This window comes from Mus musculus, chromosome 6 (assembly GCF_000001635.26).
Source record: "Mus musculus strain C57BL/6J chromosome 6, GRCm38.p6 C57BL/6J".
Taxonomy (NCBI): domain Eukaryota; kingdom Metazoa; phylum Chordata; class Mammalia; order Rodentia; family Muridae; genus Mus; species Mus musculus.
The window spans coordinates 81,975,372-81,994,655 of NC_000072.6; the positions used below are offsets into that span (position 1 = coordinate 81,975,372).

Consider the following 19,284-nt stretch of genomic DNA (forward strand, 5'->3'; position numbering starts at 1 on the left):
CAGGCTTGCATAGCAAGTGATTTTACCTTCTGAAACATCTATCCAGTCCTTTCCCACAGTTTGTTACAAGAGCCTGGGGATGGGGGATAGTTTAGTCAATGATGGGCTTGCAATTATGAGGGCCCAGAGGACAATCTCCAGAAACCACATTCACAACAAAACAAAAGAAAACAAAACAAAACAAAACAAAAAGAACATTACAGACAAAACAATGCCAGGCATGGTGGTGCATATTTCTAATTCCAGAGCGCAGGGGTAGAGAGGGGAAGATTGTTAAAACTTGTTAGAGAGCTAGTATAGTCTATCTGGATACTTCCCTGCCAGTGACAGACTTACTCAAACTTTTAAAAAAGAAAGTAACAGACCGTCCCTGAAAAACATTCAACGATGCCCTCTGAACACCACACATCCATGTTCACACACACACACACACACACACACACACACACACACACACACAATGTTATTGACATGTTGAGAAAAAAATGACAATTGTACATTTTCACTAAATAGTTCTGAATTCTCTTCCTGAGGCAGTGGGTCGGGTTGAGGCAGGGTGCTATAATCTCAGCCCTTGAGAGGCCAAAGCAAGAGGATCATGGGTTCAAAGTCAGCTTGGGCTACACAGTAAGACTCTATCTTGACAGAACAAAGGGAAAAACAAAAAATGTGGTGGTTGAAGAAATTAATATAAGAATTATGAAGAAAGGCCTTATATCTCAAAGAATCAACCAAGCAGTGGAAAAGAGTAATCACCAACAGTTTGCAGAGATGACCAGCAGGTGGCACCACCCACCCACAGGGATTTCTGCAGCTCCCCGGAGCGCCCTTGCTCACCTCCTAAGTGAAGCTTTAAATGAAGCATCCTGCCTCTGCTGGAACTAAGGGTTCTATTTCTGTTTTCCGGATGGAGAGCTACTTCTTGTTTCCATGCCTACTACCACTAAGGGTAAAGTTTTGTCATAACTATACCTCACAAACTTAACAAAATGTTATCGTTTAAGAAAGTGTATCAACAATGTTCTAAGCCTACTGCCATCAGAAGCCACAGCTGCGCCCTGGAAAGTGGCAAGTCAGTCAGAGCCTCTCGCTCTGCAGCTGAGCCCTTAGACCAGCATCCTCATTGGTAGGAAGTCTTCTCTGAGATTCAGGGAATACTGGAAAGCTTCAGGATGTGGAGTCTTTCAACGCAGCCCTGGGGATAGTAATACATTTTAAACTTAGCATGCAAAATCATGAGTTTTGTTATGGTATTCTGTAATGCATTTGTAATATATGACGTTATACTCTATTTTTATTCATCCTCTCTCACCGGGATCGTCCCCACTCTATCTTGCTCCTTCCTTCCTCCCTCTCACTCCCCTCTTCTGGCTTTATGCCACACACCTTTCCATTACCTTCCGTCTGCTGGTTAGTTCTTGTCACCTTAACACAGATGACATTTATGTGGGAGGAGGGAACCTCAGTTGAGAAAATGCCTGCATCAGACTGACCATGTCTGTGGGGGCATTTTCTTAATTGTTGATTCTTGATTGTTGTTTGATGTGGAAAGTGTCCAGCCCATTGTGGGATGCCATCCCTGGGCGGGGGTCCTGGGTAGTGTAAGAAAGGCAGGTGAATGTGAGTCTGGAGTAAGACAGCGAGAATCTTTTCTCTGTGGTTCCTGCTTCTGCCCCACTTGAGTACATGCCTTGACTTCCCAACGTTATTGTCTTAGGCAGGGCTGACTTACAGTTTCAGAAGTTTAGTCCTTTATCATCATGGTGGGGAACATGCAGCATGCAGGCAGACATGATGCTGGAAAAAGAGCTGAGAGTTCTACATCCTGATCTGTAGGTAAAGAGAGAGAGAGGCAGACACAGACACAGACACAGACACAGACACAGACACAGACACAGACACAGACACAGACACAGACACAGACACAGACAGACACAGACACAGACACAGACACAGACACAGACACAGACACAGACACAGACAGACACAGACACAGACACAGACACAGACACAGACACAGACACAGACACAGACACAGACACAGACACAGACAGACACAGACACAGACACAGACACAGACACAGACACAGACACAGACACAGACAGACACAGACACAGACACAGACACAGACAGACACAGACACAGACACAGACACAGACACAGACACACAGACACAGACACAGACACAGACACAGACACAGACACAGACACAGACACAGACACAGACACAGACACAGACACAGACACAGACACAGACGCAGACAGGACTCTGGATTTAGAGTGGGCTTTTGAAACCATAAGGCGCATCCCCAGTGACACACTTCCTCCAACAAGGCACATCTATTCCTTTCAGATAGTTCCACTCTCTGCTGACAAAGCATTCAAATCTATGAGCTTATGGGGGCCGTTCTCATTCAAACCATCACAGTGAAGGACTATAAATATTGAAGCCAAATAAATCTTCTCTTCCCTAAGTTGTATTAAGTCATGATGTTTATCAGAGCAATAAAAAAGCACACTAGAATATTTTTGTACCCAGGTAAGGTCTATTCATTCTCTCTTATGGATCCCCTTCTAGTTTCATGACCTACACATGTACACACACACACATCCTTACACACACTACTAATACATACACATGCAAATTTAAACTGATTCCATCTGTAAGCAGAACCACTCCCGAGTGCTCTCCAGCTCTCTCCATTTTCCTGTAAATTGTCATGTTTTCATTTTTCTTTATGGTTGAATAAAGCCCCATTGTGTTTACGAACCACATTTCTCCACTCAGTCATCTGTTGGTGTCTGTCTAGGCTACTTCCATTCTCAGTGACTGTGAATATGGTAAGCATGGGCACGCAGGTTCCTGGGCACTGTGCCGACTCGGAGTCGTTTGGGTACACACTCAGGACTAAGACCCTTTCTTTTTTCTTTTTCTTTTTCCTTTTATTGAAAATGGCTTTTTTTGTCATATAATATGTTGCAATGACTTCCTTCCCCCTCTACTCCTCCCAGTTCTTCCTACCTCCACTCTCATTAGGGCCCACTCCCTTTCATGTCTCTTACTAGAATAACAAGCAGGCCTCTAAGGAATAATAATATTATGGTATGATGTGATATGATATGGTATGATATAACAGATACTAATACATCTGAATAAGACAAAACAAACAGAAAGAATGGACCTACCCCCCCCCCAAAGAAATAAAAATGAAACAGAAATAAATAAGTACAGTTACCCACTTGTTTGCACAGTCAGAAATCCTATTAAAACATTACCCTGGAATCCATAATATATATGTAAAGGACCTGTATGGTTAAAAGGGAGAGAAAAGTATACGTATGATTTTTTTTTAAAGTCCTGACACTATGTTATGAGACAAAGAACTTCAACTGATGCCAGTGAGTTCATTTTCTGTTGGCCATCTACTTCCTAGCACACAGCCTGCCCTTAAGAGTAGTTTATTTCCCCCAGTGAAATAAACTACTTGGAGAAAACTAAATTTTTATTTGCAAGTGATTACCAGTTGGAGATAGCTCCTGAGTTACAGATGGGAGCACATGTCCACTTCTTTCATCTCTGGGACCCTCCCTGTCTTAGTTAGGGTTTCATTGCTGTGAAGAGACACCATGACCAAGGCGACTCTTATAAAGAAAAACATTTAATTGGGGCTGGCTAACTGTTTCAGAGGTTTAGTCCAGCCGCATCGTGGCAGAGAGCATGGCAGCAGACAGGCAGCTATGGTGCTGGAGGAGCCAAGAGTTCTACATCTTGATCCTTAGACAGCAGCAGGAGACTGCCTACCACACTGGGTGTAGCTAGAGCAAATATGACTTCAAAGCCCACCTCCACCGTGACACACTTCCTCCAACAAGGTCACACCTACTCCAACAAGGCCACACCTCCTAAAAGTCCCACTCTCTATGGCATGAGTCTATGAGGGGCGTGACTATTCAAACCACCACAGATTCTATCTAGTGCAGACCCTTGCAGGCCCTGTGCATGCTGCCTCGGTCTCTGTGAGCTCACATGTGCATCAATCCTTCTGATTTTGAGAGCCTGGTTTTCTTGGTGTCCTCTATCCACTCAGGCTCCAGCACTCTTTTTGCCTCCCCTTCATTGGGGTCTTTTGAACACTGAGGGATGGGATTTGGCGGGGACATCCTATTTAGAACCAAGTGTTCCAAGGTCTCTCATTCTCTGCATAATGTCTGGCTGTGGATCTCTGTATGTGTTCCCGTCTGCTGCAGGAGGAAGCTTCCCTGGTGATGGCTGAGCAAGGCACTGATCTGTGAGTTTAGCAGAATGTTATTAGGAGTTATTTTATCGCTACCTTTTTTTTTTTTTTACTTGTTTGTTTTTGTTTTGTTTAGAAAAGTAGTATTTGGTTTTCCTGGGCTATCTAGTCTCAGGTTCTTGGTCACCCAAGCAGTGTCACAAGATGGGTTCCATCTTGTGGAGAGGGCCTTCAGTCAAGTCAGATATTGGTTGGTCACTCCCACGAGATTTGTGCCACTATTGCCCTAGCACCACCCGCAGGCAGGACGCCACTGTAGAGCAAAGGGTTTGTGGCTGGATTGGTGCTTACTTTTCTCCTTTGGTAGCGTGCCGAGTTCCTGCCTGTACTAAAAATGCTAGCATGTAAAATTGTTGGCTCTGTGTATGCACCAGCTTTACTTCTTCATGTTCAGTGAATTGTATAGGTGCTGTCTTCAATGATGGGGGTCTTGCTGTCAGTGTGTGGAGAACAACCTGTAGTCTTAGGAAAAGCCTGAGTATTTCTTGGAGGTGGATTTCCATGGGACTCCTATGGCCAACCATTCAATCAGAGGTAACCCAATCCCTGTTGGAAGCTTTGTTAGTGACAAGAGATGGCCAGGTTGGGCTCTGTCTGCCCTGTTATTTGGTGATTTCATTTAGAGCCCCTTTTCATATATGTTTATATTTTATAAAGCTTTTACTGTATTCTGTCTTTATACTACCCCTCAAATAGCCCTTAATTTTGTCTGTGTCTCCCCATATCCTGCCTCCCCCATGTCTTTTTCCTTCTCCACTTGATCTTCCCATTCAAGTCTCCTCCCTGTCCATCAATAACTCTTCTATTTTCCTTTCCCAGAAAGGTGTATCTCCCTCCCCCTCCAAGCCCCTTACTTTGTACATACCAAACCTCTGTAGTTCTATGGGTTATAGCTTGGTTATATCCACACAGCTAATATCCACACATAAATTAATACATACCACATTTGTCTTTCTGGGTACTAAGACCTTCTCTAACCCTATAGTGACTGGACCTCAGTGTTACTGAGATTTTAACGTTCGAGATAGCAAATAGTTATGTCTCACCATTGTGCTTTCTGGATACCCAATTGAAGATGGCAAATTGTTACGAGTTTGGGGTGCAATGGAGTGATCTGGGCTAGAAATGTAGGGTATTCTTTTGGGCTAATACAAATAACTATTAGAATATCACTTTTAGATAATAATTCATGGTTTTCTCTTCTTTTACATTTCCTCATGTTTTTCTTAAGTTATTTTTACACACACACACACACACACACACACACACACACACACACACACACACCCTTCAATTCAATGTGAACCAGCAAAAGTTAATTGCCTCAGACACTTCTGCTGCTGTCAGGCTTAAGCCCTCACTCACTGGGGCGATGTTAGATATAAACATTACATCAGAGGGAGTGCCTTCGCCATCATAAGTTGGAGTTCCCACGGCTGGAGAAGAGTAGGAGAAAGTGGTAGAAACAGTCTGAAATGTTTGGAAGATTCCAGAAAAACATAGCCACACCCTGCAGAGACTCCAAAGCCCCAGAGCATGAAGGGTAGGACCATGCATACATTTTCTGTGCAGAGTTCTGGGAAGAGTAGGGGTGATCAGAGCTCAATGGGACTCAATATTGATGTCAGGAGACCCGTGACCTGTGTCAGGTAGCAATATCTACAAAGGAATTGATACATTCTCAACAGAGTCCCATAGGTGGCTGAAAGCTACCACCTCCAGGAGAAGACTCAGGTGGCCTCTGGGAGTGGGTTGGTGGGGATGACATTTCTATGGATCCCTGGATGGTTGGTGGTGGTGCCTGAGGGGCTTTGTGCTGATTGGTTCTGATTGTCAGTTGACACTACCTGGAATCACCTTGGGGGGAGAAGTCTTCCTGGGGAGCTGCCTGGCTCTGGGTGTTCTGCGGGCGGGCATGCCTGGGAAGATTGTCTTGATTGTTGGTTGATGTGGGAAGATCCAGCTCATTGTGAGTGGCACCCTTCTTCAGACAGGGGCCCCTCAGTTGTGTAAGAGGAGAGAAAGCAAGCAGGAATGTAAGGCTGCATTTATTGCATTTATTCTCTCTCTGCTGTGGATGTTATGTTAATAGTTGAACTATAAACTAGAATTATAAACAAAACCAACCTTTCCTCCCTTAGGGTTTTTTGTTTGTTTGTTTGTTTGATGTGTGTTTTGGGGGTGGGCTGGGGGATCAGGATATTTTATCACAGCAACAGAAATGAAACCATAGCAAACAAGGTAGAGACTGAGTTGAACCTAATGAGCCTACGTTTCTTTTCCACACATCTGACAGTTGAAATAGGCTTCTGGAGCTGGGCATGGTGGCACACGCCTTTAATCCCAGCACTCGGGAGGCAGAGGCAGGCGGATTTCTGAGTTCGAGGCCAGCCTGGTCTACAGAGTGAGTTCCAGGACAGCCAGGGCTACACAGAGAAACCCTGTCTAGGAAAAAAAAAGAAAGAAAGAGAGAGAGAGAGAGAGAGAGAGAGAGAGAGAGAGAGAGAGAGAGAGAGAGAGAGAGAAAGAAAGAAAGAAAGAAAGAAAGAAAGAAAGAAAGAAAGAAAGAAAGAAAGAAAGAAAGAAAGAAAGAAAGAAAGAAGTTTCTGGATCAGGACACAGTTCGGCACTTTAGGGATGGGCTTAAGGAAGAACACTAGATCTAGAGATCCTGACACTTTTGGACCATACGCAACACTGCACCCCACACAGAGAGAAGCAGGCTTTAAGGGCAATTCTTTCCACCTTTGGCTCATGCACTTTTTATGATGTTTATTTTTAATTATGTATATGTTTATGTGTGTCTGTGTGTTGGTATATGCACATGGGTGCGGGTACCTGCAGAGACCAGAAGAGGGTGTCTGGTCACTTGTGGCTGGAGTTACAGGCAGTTTTGAGCCATCTAACCTCTTTTCTGAACTCTAGAGCTCTGCAAGAGCAGTAAGTGCCCTTAGCTGCTGAGCCATCTCCCCAGTTCCTCGTCTCGTGTATTTTATTTATTCTGCTCCTATAGTCACCAGAACATAAATATCTCTTAGCCCATTCTCTCTTTATCTTCCCTGGGAAAACTTAGAGGCAGAACAGAACACGAAATTCTCACAGTAGTTAGTGTCAATGCGATTATATCTTCCCAAGCCCTCTAGACAAGGACTGCTGTGATTTCTGTGTTCTCATCATTTTTCCTAAGCCTAATTAAAGTTTTTGGAGCTTCTAATCGGATTACACCATAGCAAGTTCCCCGAGGGCGAGGATGGTGTCTTCTTTCCCTTGCCACTCTCTTGTACAAATCCTTTCATTATAGTTAGAAGGAAACCCCTAGTCCTGTCTGTGGCCTTGTGCCTCCCTGGAGAGGGTGCTCACCCCTGCTGTGTCCAAGGCTTCTCTTAGTCCACATTCCCATTCTCAATAGCCAAGTTGGTTAGCCTTTTCATTAGCCATTTCTTCTGTGCACATGAACAGCAGCACCCCACACCCACCTCCCCACTTTGTCTCATTCCTCATCCTCGAGGTCTTAACATTCTTTGTCTTACTTGGCTCCCCTGCAAATATTTCCACAGCGACCTGTGCTCTTCCTTCAGGGTGTTGCCCATACCTTGTTTCTCCGATGCCATCGGCTTCTTTGGTTTTGTTTTGTTTTGTTGTCTTCTGGTTGCTTCTCATATGGCATAGACTCACCCTGAGTTTGCTCTACAGCTGAGGATCTCTTGATCCTCCTATCACTGGGTGAAGTAGGCATGTGCCACCATGCCTAGCTTATCATCTTTAGAAGTACTTAGTTAGACTAGACTACATAATATTGAGTTCACGGAATCACAGAAAAGGAAAAAGCTGTGTTTGCCCTCATATGCAGAGCATAGTGTGTAGTGTGTGTGTGTGTGTGTGTGTGTGTGTGTGTGTGTGTGTGTACAAACATGCACATGTGGGTATGGCATAGCAAGTAGGAAGGAAAACAAGACAGGCAGAATATTAGGGCACGAGGCAGGGCTAAGCACAGGTGAGGGGCACTTGAATCATGAAGGAGAACTGCTTCTCTAGCTCTGACCCTACCTTGGATTTTTCAGGGGTTGGTGGTCAATACGGGCATACAAATATATGCAACATTGGAAGTGCAAAACCTGGTATGAAGCTCTCTAGCTCTGGAATGACCTCTCTGGGTAGAGGTTCAGTGAGATGTATAGACTTTGGGTCGGGTTGATCCCAGGGCATGATGGTTTTTTATTTCAAATATCTTCATAATCACATTTTGATTTTAAAATGTTTGTTTATTAGTATTGTATAAACTGGGGGAGTGAGGGGCACATGTGTACCATGGTGCACATGTCAAGTTCAGAGGACAGTTTGCAAAAGTTGATTCTACCTTGTGGGGATCCAGGGCTCAAATAATACCAAACATTTTGGTTTCTTTATTTCTGGTCTCCTTTTCTCTGTATTAACATAACACATGTTTATCAATTTAAAATAAGATGTCAGAGGCACTCTCCCGTGTCAGTGAGCATGTACCTTTAACATCTGTGGCTATGCTTGCCAGGGGTTAGCTGATGCGGTTGCTCATGCTTCGTTTGGTTTTGAAGCCTTGGGGAGGGAGGTGAAAGGGGGTGGAAGAGGGATAGACAAGAGAGGATTGAGGTGACATTTAGGCCATTGAGGAACAGCTCTGCCATTGTGCCAAGGTAAACAGAAGAATGTGGTCCCAGGCATCTGGGGGACAAATCTTGTAGTTGCCCGTTAGCAAGCCCTTCCCACTCTTCTTTGTAGTAGATTTAGCTGCAACCTGGAGAGCTAATCTGAGCATTCATGAGAAAAACAAACAAGCAGAAGAGCCTTCTGGAGCTATGCAAGATAGAAGCAGATTGTGTCCCGCAGCTGTGACAGCGGCTCCTGGGATAGAAGCAGATTGTGTCCCGCAGCTGTGACAGCAGCTCCTGGGAGCCCACTGAGGCTGGGGAAGGTAAGAATCGCCACCCTCCTCATGGCAGGGTCTTCAAGGGGGTGGATTCTAAAAGGGAAAGTGGCCTCACAGAAAGTACAAAGGCTGCTTTCAGAGTGAGCCCATGTATAGGGTGAGCCTACAAAGTTCTCTGAGTTCTGGTAAAGCCAGGGGTGTATGAAGGAGTCCCAGTGGAGACCTGACACCATATTGTGGCTGCTCTCTTCCTTGCTACAGTCTTCCACGTTTGGGCCTCATTTATCATGGGATGGTCTTGAACTCACTATGGATTTGAAAATGATCTCCTTCCTTCCTTTTTTTAAAAATTTTTTTTGAGTTGGGATCTTACTATACAGCCCCGACTAGCTTGGACCTTGATCTGTAGACTAGACTGGCTTTGAACTCACAGAGAACCGCCTGCCTCTGCTGTCAGAATGCTGGGGATAATGGTATGTACCACCAATGCCTGACCTTTAAAACTGTTCATGCATGTGTATGTGCACAGCCACACATGCTTCACATTTTGTGTGTGGACATAAAGGACAGCTTGTGGGAGTTGGTGTCTCTTCTTCCACAATATGGGTTTAGCAGATTGAACTCTGGTCTTCAGACTTGGCAGCCAGTGCCTTTACCTACTGAGCAATCTCATCTGTCCAAACCTTGGATTTCTGATCCTCCTCCTTCTACCTTCCCGGAGCTGGGACAACAGGCTGGTGTTGCTGCTGTTTCTCGCTTATCAGGCTCTTGGGATTGAATTAAGGGGTTAGTACACACTAGACAAGCAAGCCACAAATGGAATCACACTTCTGCCTCCCTCTTGGGTGTTTTGAGTGCCTGGTTTGCATCAGGTAGTTTGGAGGCACTCGGGGGACAGTTCTGGCAGATGCAGATGGTACCCATGATGCTCTAACTAATGGCGTTGCCAATTAGAGAACAAATGCAAGAAGGCAAGCATAAGAGTGGAGTGAGTAGATCTAGGAGGAAGTCAGAGAGGTTTGTCACCTATCCAGTGGAACTGGAGACATTTGCAGATCAGGTAGTGTCAAACTTAAATCTTGCCAATTATGGCACACAGAGAGATTTGGTTTAGGCAAAAGCTCTGTCTTAGTTAGAGGGTTCTATGGCTATGAACAGATACCATGACCAAGGCAACTCTTATAAGGACATTTAATTGGGGCTGGCTTACAGGTTCAGAGGTTCAGTCCATTTTCATCAAGGCAGGAACATGGCAGCATCCAGGCAGGCATGGTGCAGGAGCTGAGAGTTCTGCATCTTCATCTGAAGGCTGTTAGCAGCATACTGGCTCTCAGGCAGCTAGGACAAGGGTATTAAAGCTCACACCCACAAGGCCACACCTCCCAACAGTGCACTCCGTAGGCCAAGCATATACAAACCATCAGAAGCACCAAAGGGGAGACTGTGCACTCTATATGCTTACGGAGGGGTAGGGGTGCTAGGTGCATGGAGTCTCAGGCACGCTAGAGGTTAAGCTGAGGCCAACGGAGGAGAGCAGACTCTCATATTCCTGCAAGGAACTAAGGGTGCCTCCATTAAGCAATAAGGAAACACCAAAGGGTGTGATGAATTACGTGATGAATAATTATGTTATTTGTTTGCCATTGTCTCCAGGTTCGTTGTCTTCCAGCCCAGTCTCCCATCAGCCAGCCAGTCCTCCCAGTCTTCCCAACCCTACCTACCTTCCCTTTTATGCCCTTACCCCTGACTCATCCTTCAAGTTCCAGCTTCAGTGTCACCTCTTTTACAATGTCTTCACTTACCACTCCCCAGCAGGCAGGTGCGGATGCTCCCCCCAGCATCCTGCTAGACCATCCGGCTCTCTGGAGTCCTCAACGTACTGGACGATCACAATTGGCATGGCTCAGGCGTAGGGTGCCCATGTGTGATGTTGTGATTTGATCCTCCCACCCTGGTCCCTAGCACTGAGTGCTGCTGGCAAGATTCATGTTCGCCTTCTAAGCCCCATGGCTTCTCTCCTTTACAAACTACATTTCCAAAGAGCATTTGCCAACTGACTTCCTCTTTTTTGACCGAGGCAGGAAAAGTATCTTCTAACAGGGCTATCAAGGTGAGAAATGAGAACAAGAAGCAAGAGGCCTGGTGAGATGGCTCAGGGATTAACTGAAGAGTTGGATGCCAGGACCCATGTGACAGAAAGAGAGAACTGACTCCTGAAAGTGCCCTCTGACCACCACGTGACACCTATGTGTCACTTCTGACCTCTACGTTCCATTCCATACTCGGGTCATTCACCCACCCGCAGAACACCTTCAAGCTTGTCACTACTTTATTCTAATTGGATTGTGTTTACATCATTGCTTTTTAAGGGGAAGCAACTGGTTGGAGCTGGATGGAGTAAGGATTGTTTTTTTTTCCCACTGGAAATGCAAAGGAGGACACAGCCTTTTGTTTTTGTCAATTACAGTAGCAAAGAGCCTTCACACACACACACACACACACACACACACACACACACACACACACACACACTTCTGCTTCTTGAGTCACCCCTTCCTGAGAGCCAAAAGAGGCGCTCTTCCTCAAGCCACCGCACGGTGGCGCCTCCTCACAGTCCCGGGGCCTTTCACAAAGCGGCTTTTGTCCCTGCGGGCAAGCAAGCACAGCCACTGTTCCCTGAGCAGAAACCTTGTCCAGGAGTGACCCCACTTGAGCTCACGAGGTTGTCGTTCAGTTGAGTCACAACCATCACCCAGGTGCCAGCTGGTCCCAGGAGCCCTGTGCTGCCCAGTGAGTCTTTGTTTCTAGCTCAGAACAAAAAGGATCCTGGTATCACCTCCCTTGGTAGCACATGAACTTTTGAGAAAGTTTCTGGGGACTCCCTGGAGGGACTTCCAGGGAGTCTCTTTCCTCCTCCACCCCCCTCCACTGCAGACCTGGCTGACAAGGCCTAAGATCACCGCACATTTCTCCCCAGACAAGGGGACTACAAATTTTAAATCTTTCGTGTGCACCCTTCCTGTAAATCACCCTGGCTTGGTGAGAGTTTAAGAGGGAACTGCAACTCGTATGCCTAACATCCAGAACAGTCTGTAGCCTTGACCTTGAAAGCAGACCTGAAACTGATGTAGCCATCTGACCCCCATAAAGTAAGTGACTTTGGATTCCAAAGGCTTGTTGGAGCATGACAATTAGTTATAAAGCATTGCGAAGCTGAGGGTAAGCTCCCTGGAGATGCCAAGCAGAGAACCCAGTGTTTTTGTGGCCTAAATGGAAGTCACAGAAAGTCCTGGCTGTCATGCCAAGAACCAGGCCACAACCCGCCCCATGGAGGAGGAGCCAGTAACCAAAGGCAGCAGAGGTGGCACACAGCTCCAATTTAGGATAGTGTCAGTTGCCATCTGAACAGTGGCTGAGGGTATTTGGGGAAGGCTCTTTCTAATCCCAATGACTGCTTTATTTGATAGACAGTATTAAAGCTACTTTATAGACAAGGAAGGAGAAGGTTACTCGAACAGTTAAGAGCCGCACAGCTCGTTAGCGGAGTTGGGGCTCAGGACCTTAAGGCTCAGGCAATTTCTGTTCCCTTGATTACATGACTCTCCTTGAGGTTGGTGTGCACATTAGAAATGGGGGGTGAAGAGAAGTAGTTGGGCTAGATCTTGCTGGAATACAGGATTCTCTGTGAGGTGTCAAGTTTAGACAAAGGATAGCTTTGCCCGAGAGTCAGCCAGGAGCATCATTGGGTCACAGAGTCCCCATGGGGACTCAGTGGATGGAACAAAGCCAGCAGGAACCCCATAGCTTCTTTGGCATGGCAGTGGGTGGGTTTCCTGTTTGTCCTCCTCTTGTCTTTGCTCCATGAGCCTCTGCCAGGGTTGCAAGCGCATGTATGCACACAGGCAAAGTCACACACGCATGTGTCTGCACACTCACACATGCACATGGCTATACATATGTACATGAACACACACCCACAACCTATTCACAGGCTCACAAATACCCAGCCTTCACCCCCAGCCCCTCTGCCTGTGGGACCCTGCCTCATGGAACGACTTCTGGTTCTGGAGGCCGAGGTTGAGGACAGGTACCCTCTCCGCTGGTCTCCACTTACTTACTGAGGCTTGTCACTGGACCCAGAGCTCACAGATTTGGGCTAGGCTGGTTAGCCAGTCTTTCCCAGGGGACCCACTCTCTCCTTGTCTCTCCTTCTGGAGGCACCAGTTTTTTTTATGTTGGATTTGGGGTACCAGTCCTCATGCCCATGTAGCAAGCACATATCTACTGGACCATTTCCCTAGTCTTCTTATTGTTTATATTTTTGAAAGGGGGCCTTATGTATTCTTTGATATACAGTTACAATGACCTTGAATATCCTTCTTTCCCCTTCACAGTGCTGGGATTATCAGCTTGAACCATTATACTCCATTTAGGGCTCTGAGCACTTGAGGTAAGCTCTGTCCCCAGCCCATAGACAGTGCTTTCGTTCCCAGAAACACACAGCGGGCAGACACCCCACCCCTCCTCTGTCCTCCCTTGTGCTATTCCTGAACCTTGCAGTGGGTGATCTCCTAGGCAGGGAAGGAACTGGAGACAGGGGAAAGGGGATGGGGTGGGCTGCGGAGAGCAGAGGACAGAGGTGTGTGTCTATGAACATGTCACTGCGGAACTCACTCCATCATAAATAAGCTTAATGATAAGGAGCTGGGGAGGTGGCTCAGTGGGTAAAGTGTTTGAATCCCTAGCCTCCATGGAAAAGACAGAGTTTTCCACTTGTTTCTGCAGCCCCAGCGCTTGAGTGCAGAAGGAAGGAGAATGGGGAGAGAAGATGAGGGTTGCCCAATGGCCTGTCAGTCACATCACAAGCCCTAGGTTCAGTGAGAGACTAGATTCATTGAAAACAATGGAGGAAGGCAACATTAATTCTCTAGGCTCTATGTGAGTATGTGCATACACATAATACATATATACATACATACATGCATACATACACAGGTATATGCCTCTCTCTCTCTCTCTCTCTCAGAAAAAAAAAAGAATAATAAAAAAACAGTAAGACCCACAAAGAACAAAGAAGGCCAAAGGGAGCCTGCAGAATTCCTCCAATCTAAAGTGGACTCAGGTAGTAAACCTTCAGTTGGGAGCCAGGGATCTATAGGCTGGGCAGAGCTGTAAGAGTACATTTGTTCCCTCCCCCACGCCCCCCACCCCACTGCCCCACCCCACCCCCACCCCCCGAGTCAGCTCCCTCCCCCCCCCCCCCCAGTGCCTAGCATAAGACCAGCTCCGTGATAGTAAGCGGGGAGGGGGGGGGGGTAATGGGTAGGACAGGAAAGATGCAGGAGAATGAACAGCTCTTATTAAACCAAACCCAAGGCTCCAGTTGTCACAGGCAGTTAGTTACCAACAATCTGGCTGAAGTCAAAATTCTCTCTGGAGTGCCTCATTCTCCCGGGATTGATTCCCCACTGTATTTCTCAACTGATTGCTCTGAGTTTGCGCAGGAGACCACTAGACCTGGTCAACCACAGCAACCATTCTGGCTGGCTGCGGGGTGCTGCAGGGTCCTAGCCTGCCTGGTTGCAGCTGAGGGTGGGTGAGCCTCACAGGGTGGCACAGATGAGGCAGCTTCGTTGGACAGGGCAGTCTCTGCTCCGGGCCACGGGTCTGATGAGCCCAGCACCCCCTTGTTTTTCTAAGCGGGTGTTGGGCATTTCCTTGTTTAAGCCTCCAGGTCAGGTCGTCCCTTCTTCCGCGTTTAATGAGCTCATTTATTTTTCCTTTTTACTCGGTGGATTTTAGGGCCAATTAATGAGTGCTGGGGTTCTTTTTTAAGAGCCAAGTTGGGCCCGAGTTCCACATTCCCAGCTCTCAGAATCCCCACTATGACTCCACGTTTCTCCCCCACTGCTTGCCCCAGTGCAGTTTCCATATTTAGAAGTTTCTGGAACTTACTGAGGTCCCTTTACAGGCCTTCTCCGGGACAATCGTTATGAGGTGAATTTCTGGTTTGGTTTTTGTTTTGTTTCGTTTTGGTTTTCTAAGGAAGAAGCTTCGCGTGTAAACACAAGGAAAGAGAGCCGCTCTCTCAGTGTGGGGTTTGCCCTCTGAGTTTGGTCTACCGCTCTTTTGGGGGTTGAGGAGGCTGGCTCTGCATTCCAGGGAGACTTCAGAGCTGCTAAGCCTCCTTTGTGTGGCCTGTCTGAGGGAGCTGACAGGAGGGAGTGGTGGAGGAACGAAGTTTGGATGCCTTGCTGCAGTAGTTAGCTCAGGAGACCCTGAGTCCTGAAGGGCTGGATGGACACAGGGTCGACACAGTAAGAACAAGGGTTCTCTCTTGTAAGAACCGGGGACTCCCTGCGAGTCTACAGTTCCTCCAGTCAATAAACAGGATGGAGTGCCGACACCAGAGTCAGCGCAAGAGGACAGATGGATGTCCATGGGACATTTCCTCATGTTGCAGAGACATTTGGATGGCTGTGTGGTACGGGAAGCCAGACAGGAGGTGGGGGTGGGGTGGGGGCAGAATCATTTGAGAATAAATCATGGGCACTTCACTGCCTTAAGCTTCGAGAGTTATCAAGGCAGGACTGGGGCATTGCCAAGGCTTTAGAGTGTTCACGTAACGTGCTCAAAGCCCTGATCACCTAAGCCTGGGTATGGTGGCACATGCCAGGAACCCCAGCTCTTTGGAAGTGGAAGGAGGAAGACTCACACTTCATGGTCATTCTTCGATACATACGAATTCAATTAGGGCCAACCTGGGCTACAGGAGACCATGTGTCCAAAATAAATTACTGCCTAAGTAACGAAATACACGTTGTTTGCAGAGCGATGGCTGAGTGGCTTGAGCTTGGGCACAAAGCCACCCACCGGGAAGGCAGAGCCCCCAGGCTGAGGGCTGCAGCAGGGCGTCCCAAGTTGTTCTGCTACATCCCACACTGAGAGCCATTTCTCTGCTACATCAACGCTTCTGCAGCCAAGTGCACGTTGTGAGGCTCGTCTTGCTGGCTTCCTAATGGCCCCATCAGTGGCTGGCCTGAAGAGAGAAGGACTTACTCACATTGGACGGATTTCTGCCTTCATTCCTGTCCAGCTGCTGCGTATGCTGACCTTCTGTATGTAACCAAGTACCTCAGCCGGGATGGACCCACGGACAGCATCTTATCATCTCCCTGGGGAGGCTGAGCAAAGCCAAGATGAGGGCACCAATAGGCTGGTTGCTGGTAGTCTGTGGGATTCCTTGACCTTTAAGAGTTGCTGGATAATCTCTGTCTTCATTTATTTTATTTTATTTTTTTAGATTCTTGTGTAGTCCAGACTGGCCTTGAACTCCTTATCTAGTCAGTGCAAGATTTATTTAATTAACAAACATAATTACAGTTGGGTGGTATAACAGGGCTTTAACTGACATCTCTGAAGAGGAAAACTGGGGGCAGCTACCTTTAAAAATATTAAAATTTAAGACAGTGATTGTTTGTCAGACACACATATGACCAAATTATCCCCTGAATTTAGGAATGGACACAATATGTTTGTTTGCTTGCTTGTTTGTAGTTTTTGAGTCAAAGTCTTATTCTCAAGCTTCAGACATTGAACTTGTAATTTTCTGCCTCAGTCTCCATAGAACTGGGGCTCCAGGCATTTACCACAACACCTGGCCAGTATACATACTTAATACCTGTTAGAAATATTCTTTTCAGCTTATTGGGAAAGTTATAATTCATTTAGAAGATGGTTGGTGTAAAAATAGGGTGGACCTAAAAAACAAGTAAATGCTCATATAATATATTCAACTGAAACCTAATGAAAAATTTGTATGACTTTGAAATAGAGGCGATTTTTAAAAAAAAAAAGTTTTATTTATACTTATCAATTCATCTAGAGGGAGCAGGGCATATGTGTCACTGTGCACACATGGAGATCAAAGAGAAACTATTGCTGTCAGCTCTTTTCTTCTACCATGAGGTCTCTGAGACTCGAACTCAGGTCTTCATACTTTGAGGCAAGAGACTTTACCCACTGAACCATCTTGCTTGGCTGGAATAGAGGGAATGACATTAATAATTGAATCCTTGAAACTCTAAGTGGAGGAGGAAAGATATATTCCCATAAACTTTAGATATAGGTAGAGGAGAGAGAGAGAGAGAGAGAGGGAGGGAGGGAAAGAGAGAGAGAGAGAGAGAGAGAGAGAGAGAAAGAGAGGGAGAGAGAGAAAGAGAGAGAGAGAGAGATTGATTTATTTCCTGGGTTTTAGTTACTAAACCCAAGATCTTACATATACTAAGAACGTGCTCTACCTCGGATCCACGCCATCAATCCCTTTTTAACCATTTTGGGACAGAGTCTCACCTTTGGCCAGCTGCCCTTGAATTTGAATTTGGAATCCTCCTGCCTTAGCTTCCTCAGTAGGCACAGTTATGTACTATCGTGTCTGACTCCATGTTTTACTTTTAGGATTTTTTTTTGAGTGTGTGTGTGTCTGTCTGTCTGTCTGTCTAGGGTATGTGCATGTTAGTACAGGTTTTTTAGAGGCCAGAAGAGCCCAGTCACAGGCAGTGTGAGCTACTTGTCAGTGGGTGCTGGGAATCAAACTCTGGTTCATAGCCAGAACAAGAAGTCTTAACCACCAAGCCAAATCTCTGGCCCTTACAATTTTTCTTTTTAATTGTAAGAACAAACAAACAAAAAACCCAAAACAAAACACCAAAACCAAAACAAACAAAAAGAAAACACCTTAACTATAAACAAAAGACAAACTAAATCTCTGCAACACACTTACAAGGATTTTGCTCTTAACATGCCCAAAGTCTGTCTAAATAGGTGAAATATAACAGGAAGAGAGAGAGAGAGAGAGAGAGAGAGAGAGAGAGAGAGAGAGAGAGAGAGAGAGAGACACACACACACACACAGAGAGAGAGAGAGAGAGAGAGAGAGAGAGAGAGAGAGGCAGTTCACGTGAGAGGAAATGAAGGTTTAAATGGAGTAGAGGTGGATTAGCCAGAGAGAGGGAAGCTGAGCTCCTTACTCCTTGGGTTGACAATGACAAGAAGAGCAGTAACACGTTAGAATGAGAGCAAATTGGCAGTGTACACCACACTGGTAGTATGAGCTGCTAAAGACTATGGAAGCATAATCTATCAAGGTCTGTTAAGGCTCAAAACACATACTCACTGCCACAACGACTCTCTTTTGAAAAGCAGTTTTTCAACAAATTATGAAAGCTTCGTGCTCAAGACTATATTTAAAAGAGTGTCTGCAGAAGCACTTTGTGGGGGAAAAAATCAGACAAGCAAGATTACCCATCACTGAGCAGATGGCTGAAGGTACTATAAAACTGGGTGGGGGCTTCTAGCATGCAGCTACCACACAAACACAAAGTTTGCTCTCACCAGCAACATAAACAGGTGGAGAAGTGCTAATAGATTATATACAACAAGCAAATTGTCTGCGTGTGTGTGTGCCTGTGAGTGTGTGAGTGTGTGTGTGTGTGTGTGTGTGTGTGTGTGTGTGTGTGTGTGTGTGTTCAGGAGGTGTTACAGTCTGCTCCCATTTTTTGTAAAGATATAGAAGAAAATGCATCTGCTTAGCATCTGGGTTTATTTATAACAATGATGAGAAGCGATTTTATACTGCATCAACACCCTCAGGGCCAGAAAGGAGAAGAAATCACTTAACTCCTTGCTTTAATGTCTTAGTGGTTTCACTTATTATGGGGATCTTCTTTCAAAAATTCAAAACAAACAGACAGAGGTGATTGTAAGGAGGGAAGAGGGGGAGAGTAATTAAAATACCTCTGACTTGGCCTGAGGAGATCGTTCATGATTTGTGCACAAGCACGAGGACCCAAGTTCAAATCCCAGAACCCACATTAAAAAGCCAGGGTCGCCATGCCTGCCTGAAACCCCAGCACAGAGGGGTCATGGGTCAGAGGCTGGGGGATTGATGGAGTTTGCTGCCCACTAGCCTAGCTTCAGGTTCAGTGAGGAACCCTGACTCAAGGCACTAAGGCTGAGAGTGGCAGAGAAGCACAGTTGGTGGCCCACCTCGCTTCAGTGTGTGAACACCCATACACACATGTGCTC

At 46.1% G+C, this 19,284-nt stretch overlaps 1 long non-coding RNA gene across 2 annotated transcripts; it reads left to right on the top strand.

Moving 5' to 3' along the window:
- Window positions 1-8,949: 8,949 nt before the first annotated feature.
- Gm20383 (predicted gene, 20383) lies at window positions 8,950-17,055 on the top strand. 2 transcript variants are annotated; one of them, NR_157233.1, is made up of 2 exons: window positions 8,950-9,244; window positions 16,030-17,055. It is a non-coding gene; the product is annotated as a predicted gene, 20383 (long non-coding RNA). The 2 variants fall into 2 exon arrangements; NR_157232.1 differs by lacking the exon at window positions 8,950-9,244 and adding an exon at window positions 15,470-15,683.
- Window positions 17,056-19,284: the final 2,229 nt, after the last annotated feature.